Source organism: Sinocyclocheilus rhinocerous, unplaced genomic scaffold (genome assembly GCF_001515625.1).
Source record: "Sinocyclocheilus rhinocerous isolate Xijiao unplaced genomic scaffold, SAMN03320098_v1.1 scaffold671, whole genome shotgun sequence".
In the NCBI taxonomy this organism is placed as follows: domain Eukaryota; kingdom Metazoa; phylum Chordata; class Actinopteri; order Cypriniformes; family Cyprinidae; genus Sinocyclocheilus; species Sinocyclocheilus rhinocerous.
This window is the reverse complement of record NW_015625021.1, coordinates 400,205-424,887: the sequence shown is the minus strand read 5'-3', so window position 1 is coordinate 424,887 and position 24,683 is coordinate 400,205. Positions and strand designations below refer to the sequence as shown.

At 34.7% G+C, this 24,683-nt stretch overlaps 1 protein-coding gene across 1 annotated transcript in view; it reads right to left on the bottom strand.

Moving 5' to 3' along the window:
* Positions 1-13,271, bottom strand: part of LOC107747182 (neurturin-like) — a 16,445-nt gene extending 3,174 nt beyond the window's left edge. Inside the window, exon 1 of the mRNA XM_016561619.1 lies at positions 12,309-13,271. The gene's annotated coding sequence lies outside the window, so the exon portion shown is untranslated. The remainder of the gene's footprint in view (positions 1-12,308) is intronic.
* Positions 13,272-24,683: the final 11,412 nt, after the last annotated feature.

Here is a 24,683-nt window from a genome sequence, read left to right as displayed (position 1 = left end):
CCCCCCCCCCCCCCCCCTTTTAAGCAACATTCGTTCAAGCATTAGTGTGAGTTTTGCCAAAAAATGGTAGACAGGAGGAGCGGCTGAGAAACCTGTTTGAAAACAATCATTTTTGTCAATTTGGTTTGGTGAGCACAGTGAAGCGCAGAAATGACAAAGTTTAAACCTGAAGCAAATTTTGAACTTAAGAATTTGAAACAATTTTAGCCAAGTCCACATATATTCAGCTTATTGTGATTATTTTTACTACCATGTGTGATTTTGCACTGATCAGATTGACTTGAGACCATGGAAGACCTATGGCTAGATTTACTAACAGCTTGTACCAGCGCAAACCCTCTTTTGGTGGGTCAGGATTTACTAAAGATATGCTATGAAACATGAAAATGAAACGGTGTTGACACATTTTAGGAAAGCAATAATTCATGTACTTGGGTGGATTTTGTTCTTCAAATTCCATTTATAAAATTAATTCCATATAAAGTCAATTCCACTCTGTGATTCTGATTGATCAAGAGTACTTGTAATTAGATTCAATTAGATTTGAAAATATTTGTAATCAGAATACAGTTACTTTTTTATGGATTACACGATTACATACGTATTTACATATAATGCAGTGATTCCCAAACTTTTTTGTCATCCTTCCACTAATACATTTACTTGAAGTACCCCTGAGATTAAAAAAAAAATATTATAATAGTTAAATATCACATTTGCATGTTCACAGCTCTCTGACATTGGTCACATGACGTCCAGGTAAATAAATCAAATATTTCATTTTTTAGCATTTTATTTTGATTGATGTTATTTTTAAATGATTTATTTTAAATGTACATTTTTATGATTGAATTAATTATTTGGTTTTTATTTAGCTCACAAACCTCCTGTAGTTCCTTCAGTTTGGGAAACCTTGATGTAATGCCATGTTTAAAGCACTTCATGTTGTTAATTACAACGAACAGAGTATTTTTTCTTACTCTTTGTATTTTTATATCAATATGGTACAAGATTATCCAATGTGATAAACGAGTTAGGTCAAAAGTAATCTAAAAGTAATCAAAAAGTAGTCTGATTATATTACCTAAAATGTGTAAAGTAATGGATTTAGTTACTAACTACAATTTTTGTCATGTAATTTGGAATCCTTATTGCTTACATATTTTTTCAAATAAGCACATTAGCATTACATTTTTCATTTTTTTTATTGCTTTGACTTTTTTTAGTTGCACTGATGATTGATGCTGATGTTTGACACAACTGTTATTCTCAAAAACGGTCCACGGACAGCAGTCCAACGATTACAGAACTGCAACACTAACAAACGCCAAATCAAATTACAAGAACATCTTCGAATGTGTATTCGGAATCTTTCAGCTACATACGAGTGGCCTCGTGCAAGCCGAGTTGTTGTTCCAAATATTTCATTCACAGATGTTTGCACAAGTGGTTTGGCCATCCGCAGCTTCTCTGCTCCTCTGTTGATCTCATTCCGGTCGCAGGTCTCGGAGCGCACAGGTGTGGATTGTCCAGCCGTGTCATGTGGCCCAAATCGGCTGTATCCAGAACATACAAAAACTGCCACATGCTCCCAAAGCGCTCTTGTTTAGTGTTTTATTTTTCAATCTATCAGATGGGGATAAAATGGGAAGTTCCAAGCAAAACAGGTTATGGTCTAAAAGGCATCATACTATTGTAAGTAATTTTCTTTGTTTACTTTACCTACTTTAAATATTAGCCAGCTTCCATTAACACGCAAAGAAATTCAGTTCACAATATGATTGGTTTTTACATGAGTTCTTCTTATTAAATTGAGTTGTTGAAATATCGCTTTCTTTCTGTTATAAATGTGTCAAACCATAAATACACAGATGTATTTTTTGTTTGTCACATAACCAGACACACAACATTAACTCCACATGCTTGTCAGTGTTTGTGCCAGTGGATGTGCCTTTGCTTGTCTTGCCTTTAAAACACTTAAGTTCTTACAGGAATGATAGTTATTGATTCCATTCCCATATGATTCTGTAAGAAAAGCTGTTGGGGGAACCAAACAATTCAGCAGCTGAAATCAGGAAATGCCTAGGCCGGTCTTCCAGAGACTAAGAACTAAACCAGACCACACTCACTCAAACGCTTCAGCAGACGTTATTAGAGTGCACTAGGCAATACTGCACTCTGCTTCTGGTCCAAGAGAATATGGAAAGCGGAATATGCATGGACCAGTACATGACAAGTTTTTGTGTAGATGTGCCATGATTTTCTTGCCAATGCTTTGCTTATTTATGCGCCAAAATATCATATGTCAGTAACCTCAAAACATGCCAGAACATAAATGAGTCTGTTTGAATTACAATCAACTGTTGGTAAATGTACTTGTTTCATAATTCTAAAAGGAGACTAAATAACATCTATTTTCATTTTAAAGGGACAGTTCACCCCAAAATGAAAATTGTCATCATTTACTCACCCTCAAGTTGTTCCAAACCTGTAGTTTCTTTCTGCTGTTGAAACATAAAACAAGATATTATGAAGAATGCAAGTAACCAAACAATTTCTGGTCCCCATTGACTTCCATAGTATTTTTTTTTCCATAATATGAAAGTCTGTGGGGACCTGCAACTTTTTGGTTAAACACATTCTTCATAATATCTTCTTTTATGTTCAACAGCAGAAAGAAACTCGTACAGGTTTGGAACAACTTGAGGGTGAGTGAATGATGACAATTTTCATTTTTGGGTGAACTATCTCTTTAAAATACCAAAATTTGTTAGTTGTTTGATCTAAAAACTAGTTTCATGGATCCAGGTACAAAGCACTTAGAGTATATGAATGAATTTGTTTTGAGCTGTGGAAAGAGACAGGTCAGTCGGGAATACAGTGGGCGGCCTCTCTTTAAGTCTCATTGGCTTGCGGATGCTTATGTCAGAATACGTTGCAGCGAAAAGTCAGCAAACGAAATCGCATAATAACATATACTCTAACTATTTCTGCCATATAAAGACCGTAGTCTATAGTGATTATAATTAACATCATTTAAGAACAACAGAAGTTAATAGGAGGTCTTCATAAAAAAAAATATAGGCTACTAGTTAGTGTGTGCGTGTGTAAATGTGAAATTCAAATGTGAGTAATGATGATTCATAACCTCGGGTTATCTCTGTCTGGAATACAATTTCAATCCCATCATTGTTGTCAGTAAGATTTTTAATGTTTTTGAAAGAAGTCTCTGATGCTCACCAAAGCTGTATTTATTTGATAGAGTAAAAAACGTAATATTTTGAAATATTATTATATTTTACAATTTATAAGTTACTGTTTTCTATTTGAATATATTTTAAATGTAATTTATTGCTGAATTTTCAGTCACATTATCCTTTAGAAATCATTCTAATATGCTGGTTTGCTGCTCAAGAAACATGTATTATTATTATTATTATTATTATCATCAATGCTTATCAATATTATTATTATCAAGCATCCAAATACTTTTTTTAATTCAAATTATGATCACACAAATATAATTTGTAATGACATTTTTTATTATGAAAGCAGAATGCAAATCTATATTTTGGCTATACCAGCACTGAATGGAAATGGAAAAAGTCTACAGTGGTTCATGAGACTGCTTCCACTCACTGACTAAGTGAACGACAGACTATTCTTTCAGTCTCATGTAAACAAACCATAACTAATAACCCTCAAATTAAATTTAGAAAAACTGCCTCTTTGTTTTATTCTCAGACATCAGACCTAGTCTCCAGCCAGGATACACCCCACACAAATCACACTATTAAGCACACTGTCTCCTTATTAGGAAACAGACGATTGTTCTGAGCGCCCTTTTGGAGGCATGGCGTTCTAAATGTGTATTCTTTGCAAGGGAAGTGGACTTGAGCAGATCTGTGTTTATAGAACATTCAAAAGCAAATTGTCTAGTCAAGTGGGCACTCAGAGATGACAAGATGGCTACAATAGCATCCCAAGAGCCACCTTTCCTAAGAATGAGTTTCTCAGGCTTCAGAGAAAATAGAAATCCCCCCATCACATGTTTTGATATTCGGACTCTGTCTGTTGGATTGTTGAAGTTCTGCTGATGTCATTTCTGCTCTATAGTCATTATATACTCCGATATTGTATACTCTAATATCCACAAGCTCCTATGTCTTTAATAAAACACAAGATTTTGTCATTTCAAATCCGCATGGTGACAATGGAAAGTTTAATGAAATATTTGCAAAGTAAATGTCGCTTCCAAAAAATTTTATTTATTTAGTAATTTTTGTGCTTCAACTGAAGGTTATCGATTTCACTTAGTTGCAAAGACAGCACTTCTAATTTTCATTTTTTTTTTGGTTTTATTTTTTTTAATCTAATATTTATATTTTATTTTATTTCAGCTTTATTTCAGTTACCGAAAATTTTTTTAATAGATTTAGAGTTAACAACACTTATTAATGTTTAACTAATTTTAAGATAGATTACCATTTTAATGAATATTAAAATCACCATTTTAGGGGTTTAATTTCAACTGTACATGGATGTCAATAACAAACCATAAAAAAAAAATTAAGATTTGCATCCCATTTTGGGCATAGAATATATGAGAAACTTCAAGATTGAAACAGAAAAACAGGATGTCCAGATGAAATACTCTTGTACTGAATAGTTGCACCACACTGCTTTTGTTTAAGCTTAGGACATTTTTAAAGCAAGTTTTATCAAAACAAAACAAGTCGAATCAGCTCGTGGAGGTATTAATGCTAATACCACCCAGTTGAGCTGCAGAGATGTGCACTACATATACTTCACCCATAAGCAGAGGGTGTGACCCTCAGCATTGCTATATCAGAGATGCTTTTATTATCGAAAAGAACAGTACACCTTTTCTGATTCATAATTTTACTACAAATCAGAGTAGTTCAAGTTTAAAACAAAAAGAGTTCCCATAACCTCTTTAAAAATTATGAAAGACATTTAAGTTGCAGTAAATTAAAATTGTATATATTATAGATGTTATTTTGAACAATTCATTTTTTGCCTGGTTCCTTGCACAATACTATGTTCTGACCTCAATTTTGCACCATAGTGGATAATTTGTGGACTAACTCATTTTGACGTTTGCATCACATAATCATTTCCATATGTATGGATCTTCTGATATAGTAAACTTGCTGGGTAGCGCACCTGATGCAGCATTGCACATGCAATGTGGAGCACTTTGCTACGAGTCTGCGAAACCTTAGTCACAATAAAAAAACCTCAAGGGCTTGTAGAAGCTAAAATGGCATGGTTGCTTCAGTGTTTTTTTTTTAATCTCACATTTGCTTTTGTTAACACTATCGGTTAAGTTTAGCGTAGGTGGTACGTTACTTTTGAACACAACAGAGCATTAACTTTTTAGCCCCACTCAGCAGACATTTCATTTCTGAACAGCTGCGATATGTATGTCAACAACCATCGTAGTAAAACATTGCCAGATGAAATCTGTTTCAAATAAAACTGAACATGCTTTTAGCGCCACTTACTGGACATTCCACTGTGAAAGTGTAGTAAAACCATAGACTATATAAAAACATGGACGTCACCCGTAGATTTCCGATGAGCGTTTTTGAAGCTCAAAATTGGGCGGAGGCGGCCGTCGCCATCTTGGCAGCGCGTCACCGCGCGTCACTCCCGGATAATCGAAAATGGGCAAAGAGGCGGGAACAGGTTGCTGAAGCCACGCCCACCTAGCGCGATGGTGGTGACAGCAGCGGCAATCCACCTGTCACTCAAGTGGCCACGCCCTTAATTATGCAGAACTTTAAGGCTTAATATAATTTAAACGGATGAGTTATAAAAAAATTCACCCCCCTCACAGTTGTCATGAAGGGCAAAATTAGCTATATAGACCAAAATCATTTTTTGAACCAGGCTGTAAACATGTTTTTTTCTGCTGTAAAGTTGGGCATTTTAACATGGGGAGTCTATGGGATTGACTCCCTTTTGCAGCCAGCCTCTAGCGGCCAGTTGATGAATTACAGTTTAAGTCACTTCCTTGTTGGCTTCACGAGAGAGAGGGGGAGGTTGCCGCTTGAGTAAAACGTGCAAGAAACAACGTAATACGATATTGCAGAAATAAAACTAGGTTGTAGGTTTCAGTAGGACATGGTCGGCATATGTTGAATGGTTTGTACCTTTGTTTTTAAATAACCAATAGGTTCTAGTTGCATCACAGCCATGAACTATGATATGCTACTTGCTAGTTGGCTGCAGGCTTTATTATGGGGTGGGACAGTCTCATTAGAAAGCATCTGATTGGACAGAAATCTGAGCAGTGCAGCACGAGTCATCAATATATACATTTTTGCATTACATTTTTTTAAAGGTTTTGCTAGCAGATAACTTAAAAGCAAATATACATGGCCTTAAAGCTACAAACAATTTTTATTTCACTGGAACAAAATACTTGATTGTAAATAAACGTCTTATGCTGAGACAACTATGTCTGTTTACAGGTTGATTACTACAAAAAAATGTGCTGCTGAAAATCATTGTGCTCAACCAGCCCAACTCTGGCAACAAGTGATGTAAATTTGGGGTGGGACTATCTGTTTGTTTGACCAGTGGCATGTGGGAGGAGTGTTTGGGAAACTTTCATTGCTTTTGCAATTGCGTTTGGTGACGTTAGTGACCCAGAAATTACACACCTCACTTTTTAAATACTATGATTAGTCCATGTATAAATGAAGCATTTAGATGAATATGTTCTAGTGTATTGTTTGCTAAATGTTATTCAGATTGATGAAGCTCTACCGCCATCCTAGGTAGTGCAAGGTGAGATCCAACTCTAATGACTGTACAAAGGGTGGACGTTTCTCTTTATCTGCAGAGTCAGAGGAAGTTGAGGTGCTAAAAGCAGGACAGAATCAATTACTTTGCTGCTCTAGGCTTGTCTTCTTCTGATGTGCAGAACTGTGTTAGATTTCCTCACATCTCTGGCATTATATTCAGTGGCCTTGTTCACCACACACTAAACAACAGTATAAAACTCATGGAAAATGAACAGATGCCTCTTAAATTAAACGTAACCACCCTGATGTTTATCAGCTATATTATGAATGGCTCAAATTCAGCACATTGTTTATTTTTGCAGTCAGGGATGGGAGTGTAACATAAGAGCTTGGTGCTGATCGTGTTTATGAATTGCAAATGCGTGAAACATTCATGAGACATGCATGAATGAGATGTTTCATTCTGCAATCTTTTACACAATGAATTTCAGAAGCTCTCAAGTGTCTTTTAAACATTTCGAAGATGTGGAGACACTAAAAACTCTCAATGGACCTTAACGCACACAGGAAAATCTGCAGTGCCTTTAGGTGATTGCTTTCATTTGTCCACATCAATCGACTGATTAAAAGCAGCCTTCCCTGGAAGTGGGAGCTATAAATTATTTGGGTTGAATATAAAAGAATATTAACGATTATTGAAATAATTATTATTTTATAATTGTTTCATTTATTTAAACTTTTGTACTATAATTGAATTAGTAATAACAAGGTCCCACTTTATATTAAGTGGCCTTAACTACTATGTACTTACATCAAAAAATAAGTACAATGTACTTATTGTGTTCATATTGTATTGCAAAAACTTTTGCTGCTATTGAGGTGGGATATGGGTAAGGTTAGGGACAGGTTTGGTGGTTTGGGTAGGTTTAAGGGTGGTTTAAGGTGTAAGGGATGGGTCAACAGTGTAATTATAAATGTAATTACAGAAATTAATTACAGATGTAATTACATGCAGGCATTTTTAAAATATAAGTACAATGTAAAAACATGTATGTACACAATAATTGCATTGTACCAAATGATTAATTTAAATGTAAGTGAATAGCTATCCTTCTGATTTTGGTCTAATGCTGATTTTCAATGATCATTGACAGGCATTAGTGAACGGTAATGCCCATGTGATCAATTAAAGTCTTATTGATGTACAAATGGCCATTTTCCACAGAACAGAATTTATTGGAGTGAAGATTTTAGGTCGGATAGTCCGGTTATGAAATGCAATGTAGGTATATTGAACCAGACGCTCATTTATCCTCCTTTTATCGCCATTTTATATAGAATTTAAACAATCATACAAATAAATAAAAACATGTTAATGTTATTTTCAATCTGATTTTAACTGATGTACATTTTAAACACAATATTGTTAGACTATTTTGCAAGCATTGCTTCTCTGATCAACATGGTTCTTCGTTTCTGATTCGAATCAGAATGATTAATCGTTTTTGAAGGAATTGAGAAAGTCAATGATTCAATAGGCCATTCACAAAGATAGCTGCTAAACTGAATACTAGAATTAGTACTAATCTTACTGATTTAGCATATAATTTTCGTGGAGTGTTTATTTGATTCAGAACAGGACTTCAAAACGTGTCTCGGACTAGTGGGTTGGTGAATCTTTTGATTCAGATCGGGACTGGAGCGTGCATTGCGGATCATTTGATTTAGATCGGAACTTCGGAGCAGGTTCGTGAAACAGTTGATTTAAATCAGAACTTCGGAGCACGAATCATTTTATTCAGATCGGTACTTCGGAGCATATTGAATCATTTGATTTAGATTGGAACTTCGGAGCACGGATCCTGAATCATTTGATTTAGATCGGAATTGAATGATTTGCGCTCCGAGTCCTGAATTGTAATGATAATTCACGTATCAATATTCAGATTGGTGCTGCGTCTCAATGTGCCTACTTATACTACGCCCTTAAAGTATGTACTCTTTTGGTGAAGAAAAAGTACACACTTTTGAGTGTGTAGTAGAAGAGTAGGCAAGCTTTGGGACATACTATCACGTCACACAACTGCGTCTTTAACGGACGCTCTGTCGCACCTGTTACACGATGACGTCAGTCATCTTGTCACCGAAATATAACACAGATAACATTAAATAAATATTTTTTTACCAGGTTAAATGTTGAATATTAGTAACTCAAACCCCTTTTTCTAAGCCTCTCTACCTAACTGCCGGTCTCGCACATCCGCCATGTTTGTAGTTTTTTTTTACGCGTTTTATTCGTGTTTGTAGTTCTGGACAGAATCCTTCACCAAAGCGCAATGGATTGTGGGCAATATTAGCCATTAGAGTGTGCACGGATCCACACTTCAAAAATCGACCTGAAATAGTAGACCATCCGGGGACTTTTGGCATACTCTTTTCAACATACTATGCTTTGGGACACACTTATTCTAATCTCACATACTATTTAGGATGGATAGTATGAACATTGAGATGCAGGGTGGGACTTCGGAGTGTGGATTGCGAATCATTTGATCGGAACTTCCTAGCCGATTCGTGAGTCTTTTGATTCAGAACGGAACTTTGGAGTGCGGATCGCGAATCGTTTGATTTAGATCGGAACTTCGGAGCGGGTTAATGAATGATTCTCCTCACACTTGACTATAGTAAAAGTGTAGTAACCATGTTTTTTGTATAACTAGAGTTTTACTTCAAATGCCATGGTTAAATTATGGCTAAACTATGGTTAATTTGTGGTTGGCAAGGTTTTACTATAGTAACCATGTTTTTTTAGTTTTTTTTTTTGAGTAAAACTATAGTTTCCAAAGTCAGACATCACTTGTTATGATTTTCAAGGGTGTAGAATTTGGTAGAGACGCTATTACATGTCCCCACCAATATCCAGCGACCAATGCCCCACCAATGCCAAAATCAAACTTACACCCTTGCTATATTAGCACATTTTTTAAATGTCAGAACTAGATGCTATTCTATAGTACTATTCTTATTATTTTAGCATATTATTTTTGTATTTTTAGTATAGCCTATCTTTTTCATATCATATCTTACTATTTTGATAGAATTTGTTGAATTAAAGATGGATTTTGTTGATAATTATTTGATTTGATTTATTCAAATTACATTTACATTTCTGTCACTAGATTATTTTTCAGTTTTTATTCTGGTGCTAAATCCTTTACGGAAATGTCCTACTTTTTGGTGCTAAAGAAATAGCCACCCTTGTTTGAAAGGGCTTGTAATTTTGTAGTTGTTCCATGTTCTGAAGGGACGTCCATTCAGGTGAAGCTGTGTTTCCTTTGGCAGACCGTCATAAACATATCTGGGCAGATTTGTTTTATCCAGATAATGATGACGGTAGTGATGGATAAGCTGTGTTGAAGTCCTAAATGACTCAGTTGGGCTTTTCTATGAACGATTAATGTAATGGGTCCTGAACTGAAACCAAAGGAGTGCACACACAATTACATGGTTCACTATCAGTGCAAACTAAGGTTCACACAGCTGCGCAATACCATTGTCAGTCCTGTTTGGGGTGCCAAATACGGATCTGTTCAGACGCAGTTCGGTTAATTTCAAGACTGAAAATACATTTTCTGGAGTCAGAACAGTTGTTTGTGAACAATGATATAAGTTGACAAATGTTATGTCAGCTTCAAGTTATGAAAAATGGGAGAATATAAGCTTTTGTGTGGATGAAGCTTGAATGATGAACTGAAAAGAATGAGCGTAACCACATGTCTGAGAGGATGAAGCAGCGGGACTTGCCTGAAATAGTGTAGTAGAAACAATATAAAGCATATTTTTTCAATCCTTTCACAAGTGGATGCATAACACTACCATGTCCAAATGGTGACTTGTCTAATCTGTCCACTTGAGACAAGTCTTAATACCAGGTGTAAAGAGGAACTAAGAGATGGGTTAGAGCAGTGGTTCACAACCCTGGTCCTGGAGGCACCCCAACACGGCACGTTTTGTATGTCTCCTTAATCAAACACACCTGATTCAGGTCATCAGCTCATTAGTAGAGACTCCAAGACCTGAAATTGGTGTGTCAGAGAAAGGAGACATGCAAAATGTGCAGTATTGGGGTGCCTCCAGGACCAGGGTTGGGAACCATTGCGTTAGAGGGGCTGCTTTGTCTTTTGCCATTCAGTTCATAGTGCTGAAAGTACAGAACAGGGCTTTTAGAAAGAACAGAACATGTTAGTGCTTTTGTGAAAGGACAAGTTGTGCCTGATGTAAATGCAAGGACAGCTGATGATGATTCGGGGATGTTCATGTCTGTGTGCACTTTAGTAGGAGTGATGCAGATGACAGACCTCAATCTGTCACTTTCTCTTTCCTTTGGCATCTTCTGATGGCAAAAGAAACTCAAATAAGCCTGTCTGTAAGTGGCTCTTGCCAACACCGAATGCACGTTCATATAAATAATATGAAATGAATAGAGATACTTTAAAGGCATCATTTTGGCAAATGTGTAAGGCATTCAATATGTTTATTATATTGTTTATTTCTATATCATTGTACATGAAGGATTATTTTAGCTAACTAAAACTAGTAAAAGAAATCACATGAATTACTTAATTACTTAAAATAATGTAAACTGAAATAAAATATAAAAAAATTTAACTTATTTTATTTTAGCTAGTTTCCAAGACAACATTTCTCGTTTTCATTATTAATTGAAAATGACAAAAATTAAAGTATATATAGACACATTTTAAAACATCAAAAACTAATAAAAGTGACAAAAACATAATATAATTATTAAACTTGAACTAAAATTAACATGAAAGCAAAACATCAAAAACTAATTAAAGTGACAAAAACATAATATAATTATTAAACTTGAACTAAAATCTAAATATAAAAATAAAATCTAATTTAAAATATTAACAAAAACTAAAAACATAACAGAGAGTGCATTCTTGTATTCTGTCTGTTTTTTTTAGTCCGTCTGCGTCACTTTTGTTGTTTTTTCAGTTTCTTACACCATGAGCACTTCGTCTTTTAAAATGCTCTAAAATGCTCTAATATGCTTTAAAATGCGTCTTTTAAAAGTTAAGCATCAAAAATGAAAAACTTTATGAAACCCCTGCATCCCATTGCACTCCATCAAAATGTTTTTGAACGCACAAACGTATGCCATGTGAATTTGTGATATATCCTCACAGCACAGTTTCCTTGTTACATGTTACATGTACTCACTGCAGTAACAGTAAATAATGCATAAGTACATGCAACTAAAGCCTTTTCCTAACCCTATAGTAAGTACGTTACTAAATGTAAAATTCCACTAACAAAGGCACCATAACGTAAAGAGTAACTGTTATTATTTAGCATGTTTTTTAAAATTGTACTAAACAAACATGTTACAGCCTTGCTGCACACACCTCATTGCATTTATTTGCAAGATTTTTGCCCATTACTGTGTTTGAGAAAATCTCAGCTCTTAAACTGTAGTTAAGCTGTGAGAGCAGGATGTGTTCTTACCGTCTGCCCGGCTTATCCAGACTCCACAGCACGTCTGTTCAGCTGACCTCTGGGTAAAAATGGCATTGATCGATATTCCAACCCTTTCTCTTTAGAAGAGTAAAGGAGTGCTGTAGTTTCTGTTTATGAAAAATCAGAGGCTCGTCCAGGATACGCACTGCATTCCTCAGTTACAGGATCCTCCAGAAATCCAGGGATGCCAAAGGTGTAAAAATGTCCAAATATCCTCATACTGCATTAAACTTTGGAGACTTTTTGCCAAAACAGGAAGAGAGGAAAAAAATGTCCTCGCAATCTGCACTGTTGAAGTAACCAGCCTCATAAAATGAGTGCGAGGAGTGCGGAAAAAATAAATGTTGAAGAATGTGTGTGAATCTCAATGTGTACTGTGATGAGCAACCTGCCTTAAATAATGAGCGCTGCGAATAGAAACCCATTAGCTGTTCTCCCAGCCAGCATTACACTTTCACACAAAAGCGAGTGATTAAAGGACATGCCAACCATCTGTCACTCAAAACACCTGCAAACTATAACTCACCAAAATACATACATATAGATATAGATTTTAAGAATTTGGAAGCACTCGTTTACAAAAGCAGCTGTTCATGTGCAGTTCTTTAAATGTTTACTGTGCAGGTCCTTGTCTTACATCCTTTATATACACAACTCCGAAAGAAGTAATCACTTGGAAAACAGCTTCAAACAGATGTTTATCCAACAGATTCCTCTGTAATGATTCATAAAAGTGAAGAAAAGCTGACTGCAAGTCCCTACAGAAGCCAATATCCCACCATGCTCTTTATATTGCCACGAACCGTCCTTCTGCGTGAACACCTCTCCTAAAACACAAATCCCGGCACTCTTCAGAGTTGAATCTCCAAATACGCCATGTGGGCCCCACGCCTCACTACGGATGGAGATTATGGTCCCAGAGTCAGCGACCGTCTGACGTGTCCCGTCCGCTCCCTGGTGCGCCACGCAATGAAGCAGCCCTGACAACTGAACTGAATTCAACAGTGTTTACTTCCACTCCACGAGAGGAGAGTGTCTGACAGTTAGAGATGAGTTTTCTGTGCTGCTGGAGAGCTGGAGAAAGGGCTGGCTGACTGGAGGAGAGGGAGGGTGTGCGGTGGGGGTATTGTGAGGGCGGATGGCAAGTGCTTCAACCCCTCTTTATACCACACACACCAGCTCCACCCCCTGTCCGTTGTGGACATTTACCTTCAGCCTGGATATCGGGCTATGCTAGAGATGTAAACAAAACTGTAAAGTCCTGCCAAAGTCATGCTAATTTGTTTATTTCTCAATTGTAGTGCCGAGCTGCATTGATATTCCTTAAACATTGTGGTTTGGGGTCGTTCTAAATCCCTAAAGGCTGGAATAAACACGACTTTTAAAATCTGAACAGGTTTTAAAAAACTGAGGATCACACACTACCAGACTTTAAAGCCGTTTACAACAAACTCATGCAGAAATATGTGCGTTTTTACTAGGAGACGTGTCACAAATGAAACGGTGTATTTTAAAATCATTCTCAAAATATATTAAAAAAAAATGTTTTTGCTATCACTGCAATTTTTTGTTCATATCTTGAATTAAATTTTATTTTTATATTTTCTGCTTGCATGTTAATTATAGTTAAAGTTTTTGCAATATTGTTGTGCGTTCTTGACATTTTTATTAGTTTTTGTTGTTTTTAAATGTCTAATATAGTTTTTGTTTTCATTTTAGTTTTAGTTTATTTAGTGCATCAATATATAATCCTTGATGGATTCAGTGACCATCATACACTATCTCACTTCAGTTAATTCAGCCAAAACAAAGTCAGACTTGGCTTTGTAATTTCAAAAATTGCATTTGTACCATTTTTTTTTTTTCTTGGCAAACACTAGACTTTTTAAGACGTAAAAGTTTGAGATTCTCCATTTGACTTGATGGCATCATCACAATATTTGCATAACAAATTGCAATTGGTCTTCTTTGGTATTGAACTGTCAAATTTTTTTATGTTAACTACTATTATATTAAGCGTGGAAATTTGATAAAAACTAAACAAATACATGTTATTTAATCTTTGTAATATATTTTGTATATATTATATTTTATGTTTGCATTATAATATTGCATGTGCAAGTGTCACAGCTCCAATATATTATTAGGTATTAAATTTGAGTTCGTTATGGTCACGTGAAAGAGACTTGTTGCATAACTTGTTTTAGTGCTGTCATGTGAACAGCACGAAACCAAAAAATTTACAGGTTTTTATGAGCAATGCAGGATTCACACAATATGTGTATTTTTGCTATTAATTTAACTAATCTTTGGAGAGCTGCCCGAAATTATTCACTATTTCACGTTATATATTGCATACTCATAAAACATCTTTTTAAAACACCTTCAACAGATCTTTTCAGTACATCTCATTTAAATTCAGTACATTTATTAACTTAGCAAATGCTTTTATCCAAAGCAACTTACAAATGAGGAAATTCCTCTTTAAAAAGTATATATCTCCCCTAACTGTTTAAAAGTTATCAGGAAATGTTTAAATTCTTTTGAAGCCATATCATTGATCTGGAACATGTGACGGTGTCCTTTTTGTGTTGTGTTTTTCCCGTGAATTTCCCATGAATGTACAAGACTTCCTATAACTGCCGCTATAAGTAAATAACTAGAAGAATAATAAGTGCAGTAAATTGTAAAACTATGTGTGCTATGGTGAAATTCTGTAGAAACCCTTTTCACTCAGAAATGATTAAATTCATAAATAATTCCAAAAAAACAGTAACACATTGAATTAAACATGAAATTCTGAAGCAGAAAAATTTTCGTTTTTATGGATCAAATCATTTTTACAGTGCACAAACCACTGTGTTTATGATTAAAATAATACATTAATTTAACAAATACCAGTGTGCAAAATCAAGCAGCATAACAGCCTGTTTTAGTACAGGTAAATTAACGGGAAGCGACAAAGCCTTGCGCATTCAAGTTATCTTACGTTAAAAACAAGGTGAATACAAAAATAGCCCATAATAAAAGTCTAGGATTCAAAATCAAATGTAAACTTTTTTTAGGACTTTGAACATTTTTTATATGTTTATATTACTATTGTATTTTTACTATGTTTTATATTTAATATGTAAGATTTCTAAATCACTAATAAGCAGATAAGCAAATTTGTGACGTTTTTTAAATTAAATTCGAAAAACAAATCTTAATTGCATTAATGACTGGAATCTGCACACTTTTTCACACTTTCTGTGAAAGAAACATGAGGAATTATGAAAATGTGTATTTAAATATGATCAAATGTGTTGCGTACCATGAGAAAAGTAGTTTTATTGGTAGATGAAAGGTATTGCAAATATAAAAAATTATATACAAAGAATTGGTAAATCAAGATGCATTTACTTTGGAATAAAAATTACTTAAGATTGCAAGTATTATTATTTTCTGAAAAATCTATCAAAATACAGTGAGTTTATGCTTAAAACAAGAAAAACAAATCTGCCAGTGCTGTGAGATAAATTATCTTGTTGTCCCTTTAAACCTATTGAATTAAATAGATTTTTTTCTTCCCCCGCTGTTAGGTATTTGATCTTGTTTTAAGCATAAACTCACTTCATTTTGATACCATTTTCAGAATATTGCATCTCAAGTAAATGTATCCTGAGTTAAAAATGTTTAGATGTTTGTAACGGAAAACAAGACAAAAATACTTTTTGCAGTGTATGAAATAATTGAATAAACAAACACATAAGGCTGAAGGACGTTTACAGCTAAATGAGGGGCGTTGCAATTCTGTGGATATTCACTAAGCTTTCTGAAGCCACACGTTTTCTGCAGGACGACAAGAAAACCTTGTAATGTCAGGGTGAACTTTGACACAGGGACAGTCAAATCCCTAAAATGCTTAAGTGCTACGCTGTAAGACACTATAGACATAGTATATATAGCCGGATTAAATCACCACTCTCTCTTAGACGAGTCTTGATTCAACATGTTTAGGTCATTATTTATCGGATACAATCTATACAGAAAGCCATGGTTGTTTAGAACAGTTCCCATAGAAACTAATTTAGCCCGATGACTGATCTCTGGGGCGTGCCGTTAAAGCATTTTGGTCGACACAGGCCATTGTGAGTCGTGTCCATTCATAAATTCTTTTAAAGCCTTGGGATGATTGTGGTACTGGGAGTGCTGTGAGTGCAGGAACATCACTGACCTGTTCATGGATATCAGAGCTGAAACCATAACATGAATCACACACATTAGGATCCACAGATGTTTCCCTCTTCAGCTAATTTTATTTTGTAGTTTCCGAATTAAACGAATAGTTCACCCTGAAATGAAAATACTGTAGTACTGGATTTTCTTTGAATTGGGTGTCTAACGTACTCCATTTGACAATATTCCGGATAGCATTGTGTCGAGGAGCAGATGGAAATTTACACGTGTCGAGACGTGTTGCACCAGTTTTGACATCAGTGATGGTCACGAATCATTGACGTCAAACCTAAATATGGGATTTTCAGTAAATAACAATTTAAGTTTAACTCCACACCTCATGGAGAACTTGGAATGTAGCATAAGAGCGATATGGATTATATGGGTACACTAAATCTCGCATTGCATCTGAGAACAGCTTCTGTGTGGTCTACTCAAGACGTCAACGTTTGGCAGGTTAGCATGTTAACGGCTAGCACCTGCTAACTGGATCCAAAAAGCAACTTCCTCCCATGATGGCTATTTAAAGGGACAGTTCACTCAAAAATGAAAATTCAGTCATCATCGACTCACTCTCATGTTGTTCCAAACCTTTATGGGCTTCTTTCTTCTGCTGAAGATATTTCGAAGAATGTTGGAATGATGGTAATTTGGAAGTCAATAGGAACAAGCACATTCTTCTTTTGTGTTCAGCAGGAGACAGACACTCATACAGTTTTTGAGGGTGAGTAAATGATGACAGAATGTTCATTTTTGGTTAAACTATTCATCTAATGTGAAAATATTTACAACCAACACATAAATCACATAATATAATATTGCTTGACATATTAGCATAAAATACTTTGCACTTTTATAATCTTAATCTTATATTTTAAATGTCAACCTTGTTACGCTTAAAAGCATATTTAGGATTTATGTATTTGGAATGCATATAAAATTCCCATCCATTTTGATAACACAGTTTTAACATAAACTAATAAACTTAATGAGATGCGTACGTAAAAGAAACATTCAAGATTATGACAGTATAATACTAATAAATGGAATGTCTTTTAAATACACAATAACCAGCTTTATACATTTATCATCAATACATGAAAAATATTTCCATCTCATATATTTAAAGTAATTTAATATTCCTTGTGCCAGCTATTCCCTAGTGAAAAATAAATATACTAAAATGTATTTGAAGTACATGCCAAGTATACTACAAATACATTTACATATTTGTACTTTGTGCAGTTGTACTTTTGGTATGCTAAACTGGTATACTTAAAGTCTGCTAAACTGGAACAACTAATTTTGTACATAATGCACTTTAATTGTGTATAATTAGTGCTGAAAATATAAATCAAATCAAATAGATGCGATTGCCAATAATAAAGTATGATTATTGTGAGTGGAAAAACTGACCTGTTTCTTACCAGTCATTTACATGACTAAAATATGCATCGCATTCTGTTTATTATTTTATGTTACAACCTTTTAAATGGAATTTTATATGCAATTCAAATACTTAAATCTTAAATTCAGGCATAAATATTTTTGCTGAGTGTACCATTGAAAACATACCCTAAAATACGTATTTATTTAGTTTGAGATGCCACACTGTTTAAACAGACTTTTTCCTGATAGTTTAAAATTTTACAAACTTGACAAGACACTTGCAGAATGACCCTACAGTCTTCTTTGCGTCTACGACACTAAATAGCTCAAATTGTGTTTGGGTTTCTAGGAAACAAACTTTTGTTCCATTTTTTTTTTGGAAAGCAAAAGCCGTAAAAGAGCCGCTGTATCTGGAGGCCTGAGCAGAACTGAAAAAAGTAGCATTCCTACGCTCTTAATCACCGCCGTCAGTTTATCATCCGTTATTAAGATGAAGAGACGGACCTCCCTCTCTCTAATGGGAGGTCAGATTGAGCGCTGGCCAGAGGACAGGGAGCAGGTGAGGCTATGAAGAGGGCCGCAGTGGTGTAAACACCACAGTAAAGCATGAGAGCGGCCTCACAGCTGTGCAGAACTCTAACATCTGCGGTCAGAGAAATGGAACATTGAGTCGCAGCCTTGAGTGTGTATGGCTTGCTAATGATATAAGCATTACCATTAGACTTTGAAAATGTCTGGGAGATGTGTGTACAGGAGACAGAAAGCCACTGGGCCTGTAATGCAGCCTTCAATCCAGCATTAGCTGGAAACTCAACAAAAGATGCAGAATCATTCCAACAGTGTGCCAAGAAAATGTCCATTTACTTATATTTAAAGGGAAAGTTCACTCCAAAATTGTGTCATTATTTACTCACCCTTATGTTGTTCCATATGTTGGTCCTGTATGAGTTTCTTTCTTCTGTTGAACACAAAAGAAGATCTTTTAAAGAATGTTGATAACCAAACAATTGTTGGACTTCCATAATATTTTTTTTTTATGGAATATGGAAGTCAATGGTACCAGTGACTGTTTGGTTACCAATGATCTTCAAAATATCGTATTTTGTGTTCAACAGAAGAAAGAAACTCACACAACTTGATAGTGAGTAAATGTTTTTTTTTTTGAGTGAACTATCCCTTTAAGATGTCGCTTTCCTTAAATATGGTGAGAAAATTCTATATAACAAGGGAAAGAGAGCATGTCATACAATTTCCAGTTAATTAGGCTTCATTTTCATTTACTTTACAACAGTAGTTTTTCTGCTTATGGTGTCATTTGTTAGTGGGAGGCTATTTTACTGCCTATTTAAATGTCTCCATAAATGTTCATTTGAGCTCAGTGGTCACATTGTTCATAGTTTACTTAAAACAAACATCATTGTAAAATAAAATACATAATTAAATATTATCTCCGGTGCTTTTATGAACGTCATAAAATCACAGAGAAAGAAAAATTCAAGCTAAAAAGAATAACTAAAATACAAAGTAAACTCACATTATGAGATATATGAAGTCACACTTTGATATATATAAAGTTAAAATAAGAAAATCACATTGTATGACAAAGTTGCAAGTATCAGAAACACAACACAAAGTCACAATTACAAAAATCATTGTTGCAATAAAAATAAAAAAACATTTTGGTATATCAAATTATAATTACGAGACAAAGTTGCAATAGTGAGATATGAATTTACATTTGTCCTTTTTTTTACTCTGAGGCAGAAATGGAGGTTACACTTTATTTTGATAGTCCACTTTATACATTTTACTAACTAGAAATAAATAAGGAACTGTAACGTGGCTTGAAATGGAGCAGACGAGGACGATAGTGTAGTGAACCCAGGTGCTGGTTATTACAGTGCTGAGAAGACAAAACGTCCCGGACGAAACCCTGGACGAGAAACAAAACATAAACATTAGCATGAATGATGAGACTGCACTTATCGATATGTGGAACATTAAAGACTGGTCTTTGTGAAGGATGCATGAATCAAGCCATTAAACTCCTCTTAAGTTAAAACAATAGTATTGTGTTGTTTAAAAATGAATATAGGCTACTGTAAGACTGAAAATGTGTTTACATTTTGGCATACATGAAGGCTGAAATTAAATACATTTTTCATTTCAAAAATACATTTTATTGAGCTTTACTGTTTACAATGTATATTAAACAGATGGATGGATGGATAGATGGATAGATGGATGGATGGATGGATGGATGGATGGATGGATAGAAGGATGGATGGATGGATGGATGGATGGATGGATGGATAGAAGGATGGATGGATGGATGGATGGATAGAAGGATGGATGGATAGATAGATAGATAGAAGGAAGGATGGATGGATGGATATATGGATGGATAGATGGATAGATAGAAGGATGGATGGATGGATGGATGGATGGATGGATAGAAGGATGGATGGATGGGTGGATAGATAGAAGGATGGATGGATGGATAGAAGGATGGATGGATAGATAGATAGATAGATAGATAGATAGATAGAAGGAAGGATGGATGGATGGATGGATAGATAGATGCACTGCAAAACATGGACTGTTATTTTGACCAAATAAATGCTCTAAATGACAATATTTTTTATTGTATTTTGGAAGGAATATTATCAGTAGTTTATAGAATAAAACAAAAATAATGTTTTACTCAAACTCATGCCTATAAATAGTAAATCCAGAGAAACTGATCATTTTGTAGTTGTTTCTTAGTGTTTTCCAGAGCTGTGAACTGATTTTTCGTAGTTGGTAAATAAAACACAGATTATTGGAGTCCATTTACAAATACTGTTTCAGTCTTTTTACTTCAAAATTTCATGTTTAATTTATTGTTACTTGCCATTTCTTTATAATTTTTTTGTAAAATTTACAAGCAATTTCTAAGTGAAAACTGTTTGAAAGTAAATCTTAAGCCATTTTTACTTTCCAGTCTATATTTTTGCTGTGTTATACACAAACCTATCCAAAAGAAATAAGTGGAACGGGATGTACAACTTATCAAGACAAAACCATGAGAACTTTCTCAGAATATGCTGATTATATCTAAAGATGATCTCTAGCTATTCATCTTCAACAGACTTGAGGCGTCTTCAGAGATAAAGTCAGATTTATAGCGATATTGTGTTGCACAAAGGCTCAAACAGTCCTATTGTGAACAGCATGAAACAGATGTTTTTGGTATCATGGAATGGCTTTGTCACAGGAGAGTATGATGACAGATTTATAATTATCTTAACGCAAGCCGTTTCTATTGAGGCATCTCTTCAGACCGAATGAATCTTTAAACCCATTTTTGGACACCGATGTAGCGATGATAAAGAATCATTCAAATCGAACATCTGTTCTGCTTTAGGAACATTTTGTACCATATTCCCGCTCCCGTTAATTGACAAATATTCCAAGATTTATGCTTTGTTTCTCAGTTCACGGTAATGTTTACATACACCGAAAAGATCCTCTTGGCATTTTCAAAGTAAGCACAAGTTCACGCTGCCAAGCAGCCAAAAGGGAATCCAATTATATTCGACTGGCCTAGAAAACCACCCTACAAACTGAATATCTGAATATCTGAATATCGCTTTGCTCCCATAAATGAATTTGCAGAAAGGTTAACATACAGATTTTTCCGATGCCGAGGTTCGAGAAAAGAATCCTTTACAAAGCCATAATATCACCCGTGGGGACTTATGCCTCATTGTTTTCTGCAGACGTTGCATCCCAGATGTTTGTATGCGCGGATATGTGTGTCAGAAGGGTGGGGATTGTGAGTGGTCAAATTTGAGAAGTTTGCTTTCAGCGTATTGGATTCCCTCCACTCAGCACTCCGTAAATTATTCAGCTGTGGGACTGGCTTGGTTTAGATTTTTATTAGCTAAAGACCAACTTCATATATTTCTCACTCGGAGTTTATCGCACACTAAACAAACTCATCTTTTACACTGAGATGTGGATGATTTTGGCTCTTTGGACAAGCAGTGCAATTAAAAGCATAATAAATCAATGGTAGCGCAACACTAAAACCCAAAACTAAGTAAAACAAGACAACGCAGGCTGCTAAATCCACAAACGCCGCAAGTATGCTAATGTTTACTCGCAGCACGAATGGCTGAAATTCCATCAAGCAGAATCACTGGGTTTCGAACTGAGCTTGTATTAAAATGATCATTATTTTAGGCTGGTTTTTGTAGTAACTGTGCTTTCTTATCTTAGCCTACTGGCCTATTGAGTCAATTAAAACACCACTATTAAATCCTGAGAGTAAACATAAGCAAATATGGGTCAATGGCAAAGCAGTGTTCACAATTAAGAAAATAAATTCATTAATATTAACACTTATTTTTCAGTCTTATTTTCTGCAAAATGTACCAAGCTATGTGAGTTTATGCTTAAGACAAAATATCAAGACAAAATATCTGCCAAAGAGGCAAGATAAAGTATATTTTCTCTTTGAATTAAGTTAATTTAATTCCATCCATCCATCCATCCATCCATCCAATATTCGTATATATATATATAGTTCAAAATATATATTTATATAGATTTACATAAACATTTTTAAACGTATTATATATATATAAGATACAAAAAATATTTACTAAAATAAGTTTCAAAATATATATTTATATACATTTACATAAACATATTTTTAAAACATATTTGTGCAAATATGTTTTTTTTTTGTATATTTTGAAATGTGAAATATAGTTGATCTTTTATATTCAGTCCAATTTATACAGTTTGAAAATGCAATAAGGTTATTGATATTTATATTGATAAATGATACAGAATCCCCCCCAAAAAAGAAAAAAGAAATGAAAGAATTCTGAAAATATTTACTTTTGACAACATTTTTCTTTTTTCATATTATAAATCAACCCCCAGTGAATTATAGAAACAAATAGATGTAGCTATTGTTCATGGACAGCATCTGTGACTACAAAATATATATTTTTAAATGTGCTAAAATAAGTTAGAAAATATGTTTATATAAATACATATTTTGAGTTTTCTACCAATATTTTTGTATATTTTTTTAACAAGAATATTTAAACACACACACACCCAATGTACTTACAGTGTAAGTGCAAAAGTCTAAGTGGAAAGGTATTCCAAATGAAAATGATTAGTTCATGGTTTCGTTAAATGTACACTCTGGACGTCATTTCATTGGGTATCTAGTTCATAATGTCCATTAGGGTAACTAGATAGAGGACATCAATAACGCTGTCCATCACCAGCAGACATAAGCAGCTATAAATCTTCATTGTTTATCAACACACATTTCATTACAGTCACATCTTGGACTTTAAGCTCCCGGCCGAATAAAAATCCAGCAGTCACTGCCATTCTAACTAAGCATGTGCTGTCCAACAGACCCTTGAGTGGCTTATCAAAATGCCAGTCCTAATGGAGAGAGGCTTTTACCAGGCTCTGATATCAGAAACATTTCTGAAAGATCGCCTCCATTAAAGCTGAGGTCAGAGTTGAAGAGAGTGTCTGCTGCACGGTTTATGAAGAATGCAGCTCCACGAGTGCCACTCTCTTTATCACAGTAGTTTGTTGCAGTCAGGAACTGCAGAATCGAAGGAAGAATGATGTCCCTGACGCACAAGAGCGCTGGGTCGATGCTAACTGTTTTTGGGCTTCCGTTGAGACTGAAGCCGTTTGTACGGTTAAAATGCTGAGCGAGCTGCTTGCTCAAATCTCCTAATGCAGTGGCTGCTGTATGAACACACCAGGATATGAATACAGTCTTTAGTAGTTGTTTTTTCTTTCTTTGGCCAAACCACGTAGCATTTTGATTTGAGATTCAGCACTTCGGACGAAGATGAACCGGTATTTCAACTTATGCTTTCGATCGGAAGGAAATCGAGCCAGCGAGCGAATCAATAAAAGCAGAGTAGCAGAAGAAAGTTCACATCAGCTTCTTTTTCCTGCAAACTCATTCGAAAGGAAGAGACCAGAAGAAACTGCAAGACCGATACTTCATATTATAATCGGCTTTTTGTTTTAGAGGTGAACTGATCATTTCTGCACCATAAGGAGCAATCTATATTGCATAAATAATGATTTTTCCCGAATTTTCTGCTTTCTCAAGATTTGCTAGAAATTAGATTCATTGTGATTGTCATTTTATTGTATTAACATTATTTTATTGACAGCTGTTTTTGACAAAATCAAATATTTCTAAAGTTTTGTAAAAAAAATAAAAAAAATAATTTATTTATTACTTTAAATTGTATTCCATTATTTATTTCAACTTTTTTTTTTATATATAATTCACGGGGGGGTTGAATGGCTTTTCTCTTTGTAAAGTGTACTATACTACGCTATCGTCGGAACAAGGAACAGTGGGAACAGTTACCTTATTGCATTTTCATACTCTATAAATTGGTCTTAATATAAAATATCAACTGTATTTTACATACATTTCAAAATATACAAAAAAAGGCCAAAAAACATATTTGCAAAAATATGTTTATGTAAATATATTTTCTACCAATATATTTTTGGCCATTTTTGTATGTGCGTGTATATATATATATATACAGGTGCATCTCAATAAATTAGAATGTCATGGAAAAGTTCATTTATTTCATATATATATATATATATATATACTTTAAATATATAAATCTATTTTTTAAAAGGATTTAAAAATATATTTTGCCCTTTATTTAAATATTTCTATCCATGAAAATA